Consider the following 13,378-nt stretch of genomic DNA (forward strand, 5'->3'; position numbering starts at 1 on the left):
CTATTGTCTTATTTGCACTATACTACTTTTTTTTGTGAATGGGTATTGATTCGCATTGGGGGGGGGTTCAGGATCTGTTCTTGCTGCTTGTCTGTGGATCCGGAAGAGAGAAGTTACTGTGGTCAGCGAGGTTTGGATGAGAGTGCTTTGTTTCACAACCGGGTTCCAGTTCCATCCTGTCCTGTGGGAGTTCCAGAGTACAGAATTGGAGTTCCAGGCTCTGCTCGCCATAAGTTTGATTGACACACTGCCACTGGCACGTGAGTCCACCACGTCTGGTAAGAGTATTCATCTATATTCCCTGGGTGGAAGATACACTAGCCCTGGTATTACATCAATCATTTTTATTTCATCTCACCACCAAAAGTATTTTTCTAAGAGTGAATCAAAAATCCTTATTTGGACTATTTGCCTTTATGAACTCATTACATTGGTGATTCTACTTATCACTGGCTACAGCCACTAGGCTTTGCAGTTTTCTTATATACAAGCATTTTATGTTTATATGTTTTTATGCACTGTATAATATGTTGCTTTTATGATGGTTTACAGTGCTACACTGTTTTTACATATTTCCTTGACTCAGTTGTACTGGCACCTAGTTGTAAAGAAATGGGGAATTTATCTCTTCTCAGGCTTTTAAAGATATTTCAGTGAATATAACACAGTTTAAAAGCAGATTATCTTTAAACAATATACCACATACAGTTGTGTGAAAAAGTATTTGCCCCTTTCTGATTTTTTTTGCATATTTGTCACACTTAAATGACTCAGATCATCAAACAAATATTACACAAAAATAACCAGAGTAAAAACAAACAAAAGGTATCCAAACCTGCCTGGCTTTATGTGAAAAAGAAATTGCCCCTTAAACCTAATAACTGGTTGCACTACCCTTGGCAGCAACAACTGCAATCAAGCATGTGCGATAACTGGCAATGAGTCTTTCACATTGCTGTGGAGCAATTTTGGCTCACTCTTTACAGAATTGTTTTAATTCAGCTACATTGGAGTGTTTTCCAGTACGAATGGCCTGTGTAAGGTCATGATACAGCATCTGATGGCCAGACATTCTCCTTTAGGATTTTCTGGTAGAGCTCAGAATTCATGGTTCCATCAATTATGGCATCCAGGTCCTGAAGCTGCAAAGCAACCCTAGACCATCACACTACCACCACCAAGTCCGACTGTTGGTATGATGTTCTTGTTATGAAATGCTGTATTAGTTTTATGCCAGATGTAACGGGATGCATACCTTTCAAAAAATAGAATTTTTGTCTCATCAGACCACAGAATATTTGCCTAAAAGTCTTGGGGATAATCAAGATGTTTCTTGGTAAATGTGAGATGAGCCTTTGTGTTCTTTTTGGTCAGCCGTAGCTTTAGCCTTGGAACTCTTCCATGGATGCCATTTTTGCCCAGTCTCTTTCTTATTTTTGAATAACGAAGACTGACCTTACCTGAGGCAAGTGAGGCCTGCAGTTCTTTAGATGTTGTTCTGGGTTCTTTTATGGCCTCCTGTATGAGTCGTCGTCATGCTCTTGAAGTGATTTTTCTAGGCTGACCACTCCTGGGAAAGTTCACCACTGTGACAAGTTATCTGCATTTGTGGATAATGGCTCTCCCCGTGGCTCACTGAAGTTCCAAAGAGAAATGGCTGTGAAACCCTTTCTAGACCAATACCTGTACATTCCTTTGTTTCTAATCTTTTCTTGATTTTTTTAGATTGTGGCATAATGTGTGGCTTTTTGTGATCTGTTAGTGTGCTTCACTTTGTCAGACAGCTTCTATTTATGTGATTTCTTGATTCAACAGGTCTGGCAGTAATCCGGCCTGGGTGGGGCAAGTGAAATTTAACTCAGCTTTCCAAAAAATTGTGCTTAATCCCAATTCATTCATGATTCTGCATGGGAGGGGGCAATTACTTTTTCACACAGTGCCAGGCGGGTTTGAACAGCTTTTTTCCCTTAATAAATGTAATAAAAATTTAAAAACTGCATCTTGGATTTACTTCGGTTATCTTTGTGTAATATTAAAATTTGTTTGATGATCTGAATCATTTAAGTGTGAGAAATATGCAAAAAAAAATAAAAAATCAGGAAGGGGGCAAATACTTTTCCATACAACTATTTCAGTACCATTTCCTAGATTGTAAGCTCTGACAAGCAGGGCCCTCTGATTCCTCCTGTATTGAATTGTATCTGTACTGTCCGCCCTCATGTTGTAAAGCGCTGCGCAAACTTTTGAATATTGCATATTAATAATAAACATTATTTCCATGTAGGTCCTAGCAAGAGTAAGGGTTTGGGCACTATCTGTTTGGGCGCTATAGTAAATTTGATTTTGGGAGTATTTTTTCCCCAGCACTATTGTGCATTCCGTTTGGGTGCTAATTACCATGATTGTGGTAATTTGAGTGCTAATTAGCGCACAGCGCTATAGTAAACGACCCCCACAGTGTGTCACACTCTAATCAGCTAATCAACTCAAAACACGTGTAAAGATTTCCTGAGCCTTTAAATGGTCTCTCAATCTGGTTCAGTAGGTTACACAACCATGGGGAAGACTGCTGACTTGACAGTCGTGCTGACAGTACAAGACAGTCATTGACACCCTCCACAAGGAGGGTAAGTGGCAAAAAGTAATTGCTAAAGAAGCTGGCTGTTCACAGAGTGCTGTATCCAAGCATATTAATGTAGAGTTGAGTGGAAGGAAAAAGTGTAGTAGCAAAAGGTGTACAAGCAACAGAGATAACCGCAGCCTTGAAAGGATCGTGAAGCAAAGGCCATTCAAGAATTTGGGGGAGATTCACAAGAGTGGACTACAGCTGGCGACAGTGCTTCAAGAGCCACCACACACAGACGTATTCAGAACATGGGCTACAACTGTCGCATTCCTTGTGTCAAGTCACTTCTGAACCAGAGACAATGTCAGAAGCATCTTACCTGTGCTAAGGAGAAAAAGGACTGGACTCTTGCTCAGTGGTCCAAAGTACTCTTTTCAGACGAAAGTTAAATTTTGCATTTCATTTGGAAATCAAGGCCCCTGAGTCTGGAGGAAGAGTGGAGAGACACAGAATTCAAGTTGCATGAGGTCCAATGTTACGTTTCCACAGTCATGATGATTTGAGAAGCCATCTCATCAGCTGGTGTTGGTCCACTGTTTTATCAAGTCAAAAGTCAGCACAGCCCCCTGCTAGGAAATTCTAGAGCACTCCATGCTTCCCTCTGCTGACCAGCTTTAAGGAGATGCGAATTTAATTTTCCAACAGGGCTCGACACCTGCACACAATGCCAAAAGTATCAATACCCGGTTTAATGATCATGGTATCACTGTGCTCGATTGGCCAGCAAACTTGCCTGACCTAAACCCCATAGAAAATCTGTGGGGTATTGCCAAAAGGAAGATGAAAAACAACAGACCCAACAATGCAGACGAGCTGAAGGCCACTATCAAAGCAACCTGGGCTTCCATAACACCTCAGCAGTGCCACAGGCTGATCGCCTCCATGCCACGCCGCATTGGTGCAGTATTTCAAACAAAAGGATCCCCGACCAAGTATGAAGTGCATACTATACTGCACATACTTTTCAATAAGCCAACATTTCTGTATTAAAAATCCTTTTTTTTTTATTGGTCTTAAGTAACATTCTAAATTTTCTGCGATACTGAATTTTGGGTTTTCACTTGCCGTAAGCCATAATCAGCAAAATGAAAAGAAAGAAATACTTGAAATATATCACTCTGTGTGTAATTAATCTATATAATATATGAGTTTCACTTTTTGAATTACTGAAATAAATTAACTTTTTGATGATATTCTAATTTTTTTGATGCACCTGTATTCAAGGTTTTAAAGCAGCATACGCTCAGGCAAGAATGGAACATTCTTTACCCAAAACTCAAGCAATAGGTTTCCCCAGTTTTAGACATTTTATTAAAAGAGGAAATACACCAAGATAAACATGGCCCTGTCCCAACTTTTTTGGAAATGGGATTGTACTTGTGCTATCAATTTCTAAATTACCCTTTTTCGTCCCCTAAATGGCACATTTTCTCTGTTTAACATTTGATATGTTTCTATTTTCTATAGTGAATAAAATACAGGTTTTATGAGATTTGAAAGTCATTGCATTGTGTTTTACACAGTGTCCCAACTTGTGAAATTGGGGTTATACATCAGTGCACCTTGTTCTATTCACCCCTGCCTCAGTATCCATGAGTAAGTGAAAGATCTACTATTTCTTCAATAAGCAGCCTGTCAATCCTTGGAGTGAAGAGAGTATCATTTCCACCTACTATTTTGTGCTCATTGGCTTTACTGAACCTGGATACATAGAACTATGATGGCATTATATGAGCGTATGTTAGGTTTGTTCCGAAGGAGGTATTTGCGCACAATGATCCATGAGGAGTACAGGAGGCTATTATAACTTTACACATGTACAAGACCAGGACATATACAAGCACATTATGACGGACTACTTACCTATAAAATGGATCCCTCTAGCGGCACGCTTTCACCACTGACTGGGATGAAACCTTCACCAGGTCTTCCTTACAGGTTAGTAGGCTCTGGCCAATTAAAGGGCTGAGCTACAATGGCATGTCAATCGTGCTTGTGTGCAGCAGTCACGGTCGTGGCACAGCACTCTCAGTGGATGGCAAACTCGAGTGCACTGTTGACATCACCAGCTGCTACACATCTGAATATCTCCTAAACGGTGCACATTTAACCACTTGCTTACTGGGCACTTAAACCCCCCTCAGTCCCAGACCAATTTTCAGCTTTCAGCGCTGATGCACTTTGAATGACAATTGCGCGGGCATACAACACTGTACCCAAATGAAATTTTTATAATTTTTTTCCCACAAATAGAGCTTTATTTTGGTGGTATTTAATTACAGCTGGGAGTTTTATTTTTTGCTAAACAAACAAAAAAAGCTGCAAAAAAAAAAAAAATCATGTTTAATAGTTTGTTATAAAATTTTGCAAACGGGTCATTTTTCTCCTTCATTGAAGTGCGCTGATGAGGCGGCACTGATAGGCTGCACTGGTGGGCACTGATGGGCTGCATTGGTGGGCACTGATAGGCTGCACTGGTGGGCACTGATAGGCATAGTTAAGGCGGCACTAATAGGCACAGATAAAACGTCACCGATGAGCACAGATAAGGCGGCACTGATGGGCAAAGATGGGCACAGATAAGGTGGCATGGATGGGTGGCACAGATGGGTGGCACGGATGGGCACTGATAGGTACCACTGATAGATGGGACTGATGGGCACTGGTAGATGACACTGATGGGCACGGATATGTGGCACTGGGGTACAGCACCTTTGTTGAGGCAGATTGTGGGCACTGCTGGGTGGCACTGTGGGCACTGCTGGGTGGCACTGCTGGGTGGCACTGTGGGCACTGCTGGGTGGCACTATGGGCACTGCTGGGTGGCACTTACTTTTTTTAATGTGGCACTGGCAGGGGGCAGGTGGGCACTAGCAGGGCTGGCCATGATCGGGACTGATGTCCCGATCACGGCCGCTGGTGATCGGCTTTTTCTGACAGCGCGAGGAGGAATAATAGCCGATTGCCGGCTCCGTTATATCACATGATCAGCTGTCATTGGCTGACAGCTGATCATGTGATAAGGGGTCGGGATCGACCCCTTGCACGGGTCGGTGATCAGGCGAGTCTCGTAGACTCGCCGATCACAGAGCGCGCCCCCTGAGGGGGCGCGCAGGCCGCTCGTGCACGGGACGACGTAGTCCCGGAAAAGGAGATCCGCGCTGTAGCCGTCATTTGGCTATAGCGTGGATCTCAAGTGGTTAAAAGATATTCACTGTACCTACAGGTAAACCTTACTACTAATTATTGGCTTACCTCTAGGTGCAATCTAAAAAGCAGAGTTTACTATCACTTTAAGGCCCCATGCACACTGGGCTTAAACATATTTTTTTTCCTGCATGTGCATGCATATATAAGCGTTTACAGGCAGAGAGCTTTAGGGCAGAAAAAAAAAAAAGAGGCACGTGCATAAACACTAGACGTGTTTAGGCTCGTTTATGCTTTCTAATTGCCAGAATATATAATATTCTGCCCAAGAGAATGCAATAATGCCCATAAATGTGTGTGCAATACACATCTTTTAGGCAGTTTTTCTCCTGCCAGGGGAAAAAGCATCCAGAGAAGCTGAGAAATGCATGAGGCCTAGTCACTAACCTAGAAGTTTGGACTGCAGATGCATACGAGACAAAATGCAGTCAGGTAACTAGCATTTTAACAGCAGCAGCCTATATATTTCTCTAAATAAAAGGTTACATTAAACATTTAAAATTGTAAAAACACAATTTTTCTGTAAGTTCGCATCTGCACTTGTGACAGCAAGACATGCTCATGCCCAGGAACACGCTGTTTCATACTTTACTATACGATACAATGACTATTTTCTATGTCCCTTCAATGCAAGTCTATTCAGACTAGCTGAAAACACTGAGTGTAAATACTGCTTCATCTATCAAACACCTAGATGGCCATCCATATTTGTGCTGGTTTGTTCCTAATGGTAAATAAATATGTATGGGGTAAAAAAATAAATAAAATAAAGATTTCAGGATTCCATTCTACCAATTTGAAAGGCAGATAGCAAGTCAGATGAACTCAGCAACGTGATTTGCAGTAATGACAAAAAGCTTAAACAATCACTCCACAGTCATGTTTATAACAGGCTGTCCTTTTGTAACACTCAACTCGCATTTAAATGATCAGACCTATTCAAGAACAGTTATGAGGTTATCACTTAAATAAAATAAAAAAAGTTACATTTCAGCAGGCAAATCAGTATGTAATCCACTGTAAGATATATTTGAGAACTTAAAGTGGATGTAAACCCGAAAAAAAAAAAAAAAAAATGTTTAATTAAGGCTGGCACTTTGTACAGTATAGGATTTCATGTCATCTGTGCCCAGGCTTGCCATGAAGGTTTAATCCAGCTCTGAGCAGTCCTTTTTTTTCAGTGAGATAAAAACTGACACACAGAGAAATAGGAGTCAGTTCTTCCCCCTTGCTGTGAGTGACAGGCGATTTACATATCTCATGCACAAGCCTGAGAGAGGCATACTGTGTACTTTAGATCCCCTCCTCCTTTCTTCTCCACCCCTCCCAGGATTGGCTGCTCCACACCTCAGCATGATTGGGAAAGCTGAAGTCATGTGGTGACTTTTCTGGGTTTTGACTGGATGTTGGTGATCATAGCAGAAGTTCAGTGTAAAAAATACAGAGAAGAAAATGCATGTAGACAAGGGGAGTGTACAGAATAATATATAGGGGAGTCTACTGACATCACAACTCCACCTACTGAGCTCTGAACATCAGACCCACCCACAGAATTTGCATTTTTTTGGGTCTCATAACAGACAGAGGGGAGACATTTGACAGGTAAGGATACATGCAGGAGGCATGCAAATCCTTATAGATCAACACTATGGCAGTAGTTTAGAAAGGATGAGAGTGGGTTTACATCCACTTTAATGTAACTGCACAGTGTTACTTTCATTAAATGTGTAACCACTGGGTAGTACTAAAGTGCTACCTATACATTAAACTCACGATACAGTTCCTTGAAAAATGATACATACCCCTTGAAATTTTCCACATTTTGTCATTTTACAATGAAAAATGTAAAAGTATTTTATGTGATAGACCAACACAAAGTGGCACATAATTGTGAAGTGGAAGGAAAATGATAAATGGTTTCAACATATTTTAGAAATAAATATGTGAAAAGTGTGGTGTGCATTTGTTTTCAGCCCCTTTACTGATACCCCTAACTAAACTCTAATGGAGCCAATTGCCTTTAGAGGTCACCTAATTAGTAAATAGAGTCCACCTGTGTGTAAGTTAATCTCTGTGTATATATATATATATTTACAGCTCTTATGTGAAGCCACCCGGTGTTTTTTTTTTTTTTTAGAGAACCTCAGTGAACAAACAGCATAATGAAGGCCAAGGAACACACCAGACAGTTTGGGGATAAAGTTGTGGATAAGTTTAAAACAGGGTTAGGTTATAAAAAAAAAAAAAAAAAAAGATATCCCAGGCTTTGAACATTTCATGAAGCACTTTTCAAGCCATCATCCGAAAATGGAAAGAGTATGGCACATCTGCAAACCTAGCAAGATATGTCCGTCCACTTAAACTGACAGGCCGGGCAAGGAGAGCATTAATTGGAGAAGTAGCCCAGAGGTCCATGGTAACTCTGGAGGAGCTGCAGAGATCCGTAACTCAGGTGGGAGAATCTTTCCACAGAACTACTATTAGTCATGCACTCCACAAATCTGCCCTTTATGGAAGAGTGGCACGTTTTTGCTTGGCACCAGTTTGTATCCACCCCACTTTTCCTTCCTTTTCTTTCCTTTCTTTCTTCCTATTCCCTCGTCCCTTGTTCTTCCTCCTTTCTCATTCTTTTTGCATATGGTGTTTCGGTTTGGCGTTGGTTTCTCTTCTGGGCATTTGTTCACACTCTAACTGAGTGTAATATTCCATTCTGAAATGGCAGGATTCACTGTGACATATGTGTATCCCCGACGTTTGTATACTATTGACACTGCATGCGGGTATGTTCTATCTCTCTATACAGAGGTGATAGTTTCTGAATAGGGTCCTTCTATATATACATATATATATATACATATGTCTCATATTCTTTCTTTCCCTGTAGGTTGCCATCTCTCCTAATCCTGTTTACCCATACCCATACCTTCCTCCATTATTATATTTTGGAGGTGGTAATAGGGATGTGATCCCTTGTAAGCTTTTTACTTTTTGGATCCATTTTCCTTGCTCTCCCTTTTGGGTAGAGCTAGCCATCATTTTCCATCTACATAAGGTCGGCACATCCATGAAGACTATGGGAGAGTGGACGGAATCTTGTCCGGTCTGTTAAAGAGGATTTCCTTTGTGATCAATATAGGTATCTATTGTTATAATGTGTATCATTTGATCGCTAACTGTGTAATCTTACAATGTTTTGATATATACTCTGCCTACAGCAGATATCTTTAGCACAACACAGTGTATCATGTATTGATATATATTTATGCTTGTCCTTTTTTTCCCTTTTTCACAATAGATAGTAACCTTCTGAAGAAGACCCCTGGGAGGGTCGAAACGCGTAAAGGGCTCTTACTATCTATACGCATATATCTTTTATTGTATTGATATTATGTTTCAAGCATCACAATCATATGTATATGTGTATTTCTGTTTATACATGTAATACCATACATTTTTACCTATAGAGTGGAGCTCAGTCCTCGACCACTGGGTTACCTATTTTTATCCTCTTTTTTTATTAATAAATATTTACAACATTAGCCTACTTTCTACATGTCAATATTATTTATATTATACAGATAAATTTTTGCTGGTAAAAAGCCCCACTCTGGGGATACCGTTTTCTTTTTTCTTTATAACATACCAGGGGTGATCAGCGCCCTCTGACCCTAATTTTGGGGGTGTTACCGTTCTTTCTGTCGAGTGGCAAGAAGAAATCCACTGTTGAAAGAAAGCCATAACAACTCCCATTTGCAGTTTGGGGGAGGCCAGGTGGGAGACACAGCAAATGTGTGGAAGTAGGTACTCTGGTCAGATGAGACCAAAATTGGTCTCACTGGCAAAAACGCTATGTGTGGCGGAAAACTCTGCACATCACCTTGAACACGCCATCCCCGCCGTGAAACATGGTGGTGGCAGCATCATGTTTTGGGGATGCTTTTCTTCAGCAGGTACAGGGAAGATAGTCAGAGTTCATGAGAAGATGGATGGAGCCAAATACAGGGCAATCTTATAAAAAACCTCTTAGAGTTAGCAAAATACTTCAGACTGGGATGGAGGTCCACCTTTCAGCAGGACAACAATCTAAACATACTGCAAATGCTACAATGGAATGGTTTAGATCAAAGCATATTCATAGGTTAGAATGGCCCAAAGTCCAGATTTAAATCCAATTGAGAATCTGTGGCAAGACTTGAAAATTTCTGCTCACAGATGCTCTCCCATCCAATCTGACAAAGTTTGAGCTATTTTGCAAAGAAGAATGGGCAAAAATGTCACTCTCTAGATGTGCAAAGCTGGTAGAGACATCCCCCAAGAAGACTTGCAGCTTTAATTGCAACAAAAGTTGATCCTACAAAGTATTGAGGCTGAATACAAATGTACACCACGCTTTTCACATATTTATTTGTAAAAAATTTTGAAAACCATTTATCATTTTCCTTCCTCTTCACAATTATGTGCCACTTTATGTTGGTCTTTCAACTAAAATCCCAATAAAATACATTTAGGTTTTCGGTTGTAACATGAGAAAATGTGGAAAATGTCAAGTGGTATGAATACTTTAAGGCACTGTACCATGAAGCATTGAAAATCTGAAGTGTAATTTCATTGGTAAAACAACTTGCAAAACCTTTGTTCCTAAAGACAGGAGGAAACGCCTAAAAAATATTGAACCACTGCAGCATTACCACAGCCTCATAGACAGAGCCAGATTATTCACAAGGCAACCTAGACAGAAGTGGAGAATCCAGTGGAAGGCCAGGGGGCTTTGAAGGTAGTTGAGTGGGTGGGCTATGCCAATACAGACAAAGCAAATAGCAATGCTTGTCAATGTTAGTTGACAACTTAGGGGCCAAAACTGCTACCTTGCGTATGATGTTACCTTAATCGGTCTCGGGATATAGTATTTATCGTTAACCATTTATTTCTACTATCACTGGTTATGTATCCAATTGCATTCCAATATAACCCAGTAAATATGTGAAGGCAGACAAGCCCTAAAAAGTTTTTCTCTCATATCCACTGAGGAATGCAGGAATTCAGAAACAGTTTGGCTATATTGCCACCTACCGGAGTTTAGGACACTGGTAAACAAATATTGTAAGCTAGTTCCTGTGGAACTTCCGCTTATCTGTCTCCCCCCCCTTCGGTGCCACATTTGGCACCTTTCGGGGGAGGGGGGAATGGGTACCTGTTTTTGACAGGTACCGTTCCCCACTTCCAGAGACTGCATTGTCTCTTGGAAGCTTGGCCCCCTCCTCCTCCGCTAGGCCAATTAGAAAGCACAGCGCGCTTCGTGGATGAGCAGTAGGGAAGCGGCTGTGAAGCTGAAAAGGCTTCACTGCCAGTTTCTCTTACCAGGAATGGCAGCGGCTGCAACTGACAGCTGATCCAAAGATCAGCTGAGGGCCAACATCGTGGGCTCCATGGACAGGTCCGTATATTAAAAGTCAGCAGCTGTAGTATTTTTTCGTGGGAGGCTGGACCTCCTCTTTAAGATCCCAGAGAAGTAAAGGGAGCTGTAAGGGTGGTCTAATCTGACAAATAGGGATGAGCTCAGGCGTGTTCGCATGGAACATGTGTAGAGCCCGCCAGGAAGTCAGGCGAAGTGCTGTGCTAATCACAGGCAGTGAGACATTGCCCGAACACGCTGGAGCTCATCCTTACTGACAAACACCTTGAATAAAGGTTTTTTACAACTGAAAACTTTGCCAGAGGTTTTTTGAACAAAAAGGAACAAGAACAAAATCTGTTCCCTGAGTACTTAAGACTAAATTCTGACCAAGTCCTGGTTGTAAGAGGACCGAAATGTGAACCACAGATCGTTGGTGCAAAGAGGGTGTGCTGCTTTGCATTGTGTGTGCAAAGCAAATGTTAATTTTCAACAGCTTGAGAGGTGGGAGAAGGGTTTGCCCCTGTAATTAATGTGGTTCCAAAGTCAAATCATTTTTTACCTTGATTTTCAGGGAAGTAACAGAGCATCCATACCAATGCAGGGTACACAGTGACCCTAGCAGCAAAGAACAAAGGGTATAGCCTAGACAGAGGGTGCAGCAGCAGGGAAGTGAGGCTCAGCTACTTTCCTCCCAGGGTTTCTCCAAGTGTACCCTACTACTGGTGCCTCAGAGGCAGTAGAGACAAAGGCAGCAACAAAAACACGCCAGGAAAGGATAAGTACAGGGATAAAGATCTGTGAGATACTAGGCTAGAAAAATAAGGGGTGGGGAAGACAGTACACACTGCACATCCCTTCAGTTTCCAGCAGACAAAAGTGGACACATAAGGCTCTTTGAGCCCAGTAAATTAGGGCCTTGTGGCCCACCAGGAGTGAGTAACTGAAAACAACTGATCCAGAAAGCTGCACAGATTAAGCAGACCTTTATCCATCAAAAGAAGCTCACTAGACAGAAAAAATATGAAATGTCTATTGTATATCTGTCAGCCCCATACTTAGAAAGAACTGGTTTGCCAGTCTGGATTTTCCCAACTGCCTTGTTTATGTCACCATTATACTAAAAAATGTTTGTTAGTAATTGAATGCTTTAACTTACGGTACCATCTCCGCTCTATGGGTAATTTTACCTTGGAAGAGAGGTAAATTCTTTCCAACACATTCAGTAAGACACAGAACAATGCACAAGTAAAATCCTACTGCAATCGGCAATCATCTGGATATATTCTTTGGTTATGATTTGTGTCAACATTTTTTATGAATACAGATTGTAACACAAAACAAGGAGCTTTAATATATAAGAAGTGGGGCAACATAATATGGAAAGTTTATTCATATAGTTTCAGTAAAGGCCCCTTTCACACATGTGGACGATATGTCCGTATTTCATCCATCCGTTTGCGGATGAAATACGGGCATACATTCATCCCTATGGGATAGCGGGTGTCTGTGGATGAGCATCCGCAGACACCCGATATCGTTCGCCTCCGCTACTGTCCGATTCTGCAGACGGGAGGAAAATCCTATTTTTCTATCCGTCTGCAGAGCGGATCAGATGAACACGGACAGACGGTCCGTGCTCGTCCGATCCCCATAGAGGAGAGTGGAGATCTGACAGGGCGGTCCCTGCACAGTGTGCGGAGACCGCCCTGTCCACCGCCGGCTCAGCGGGGACAACGGAGCGATCCCCGCTGAGCGAGCGGATCATCACGGGGCGGATCATTACTGATCCGCCCCGTGTGAAAGAGGCCAAACGGTTCAAAGGACCCCACTGGCAATTTACTAGGAAGAGCTTTCAGCTTATATGACCGACCTGAGCAGTTTGGTTGTACACAATTTGCCTAACCTATTCCAATTACAATTATAGTCAAACTTGCATTATAATAATGACCATAAGGAGGCAACTTTAAACAAAATTTTCACCAACATACAGCTAGCAACTAGGAGGATGTGCAAATCTATAGAAGACAATGTCAATTATATTTCAAAAACCTTCCCTTCAAATAATTTTACTATTTGTGCAATTCTTCATATTTTAATTATTCCTTTTGGAAAAACAAACAAGATTAATTCCTAAATGTGACAAACATTTA

The 13,378-nt window shown here is 41.5% G+C and overlaps 1 protein-coding gene across 3 annotated transcripts in view; it reads right to left on the minus strand.

Annotated features, from left to right (window-relative positions):
• Nucleotides 1-13,378, minus strand: part of RBM33 (RNA binding motif protein 33) — a 260,560-nt gene that overhangs the window by 36,332 nt on the left and 210,850 nt on the right. The gene's annotated exons all lie outside the window — the stretch shown is intronic.

The sequence above is a fragment of the Lithobates pipiens genome, unplaced genomic scaffold (genome assembly GCF_037356315.1).
Source record: "Lithobates pipiens isolate NorthernLeopardFrog02 unplaced genomic scaffold, aLitPip1_a1.2 Scaffold_19, whole genome shotgun sequence".
In the NCBI taxonomy this organism is placed as follows: Eukaryota; Metazoa; Chordata; class Amphibia; order Anura; family Ranidae; genus Lithobates; species Lithobates pipiens.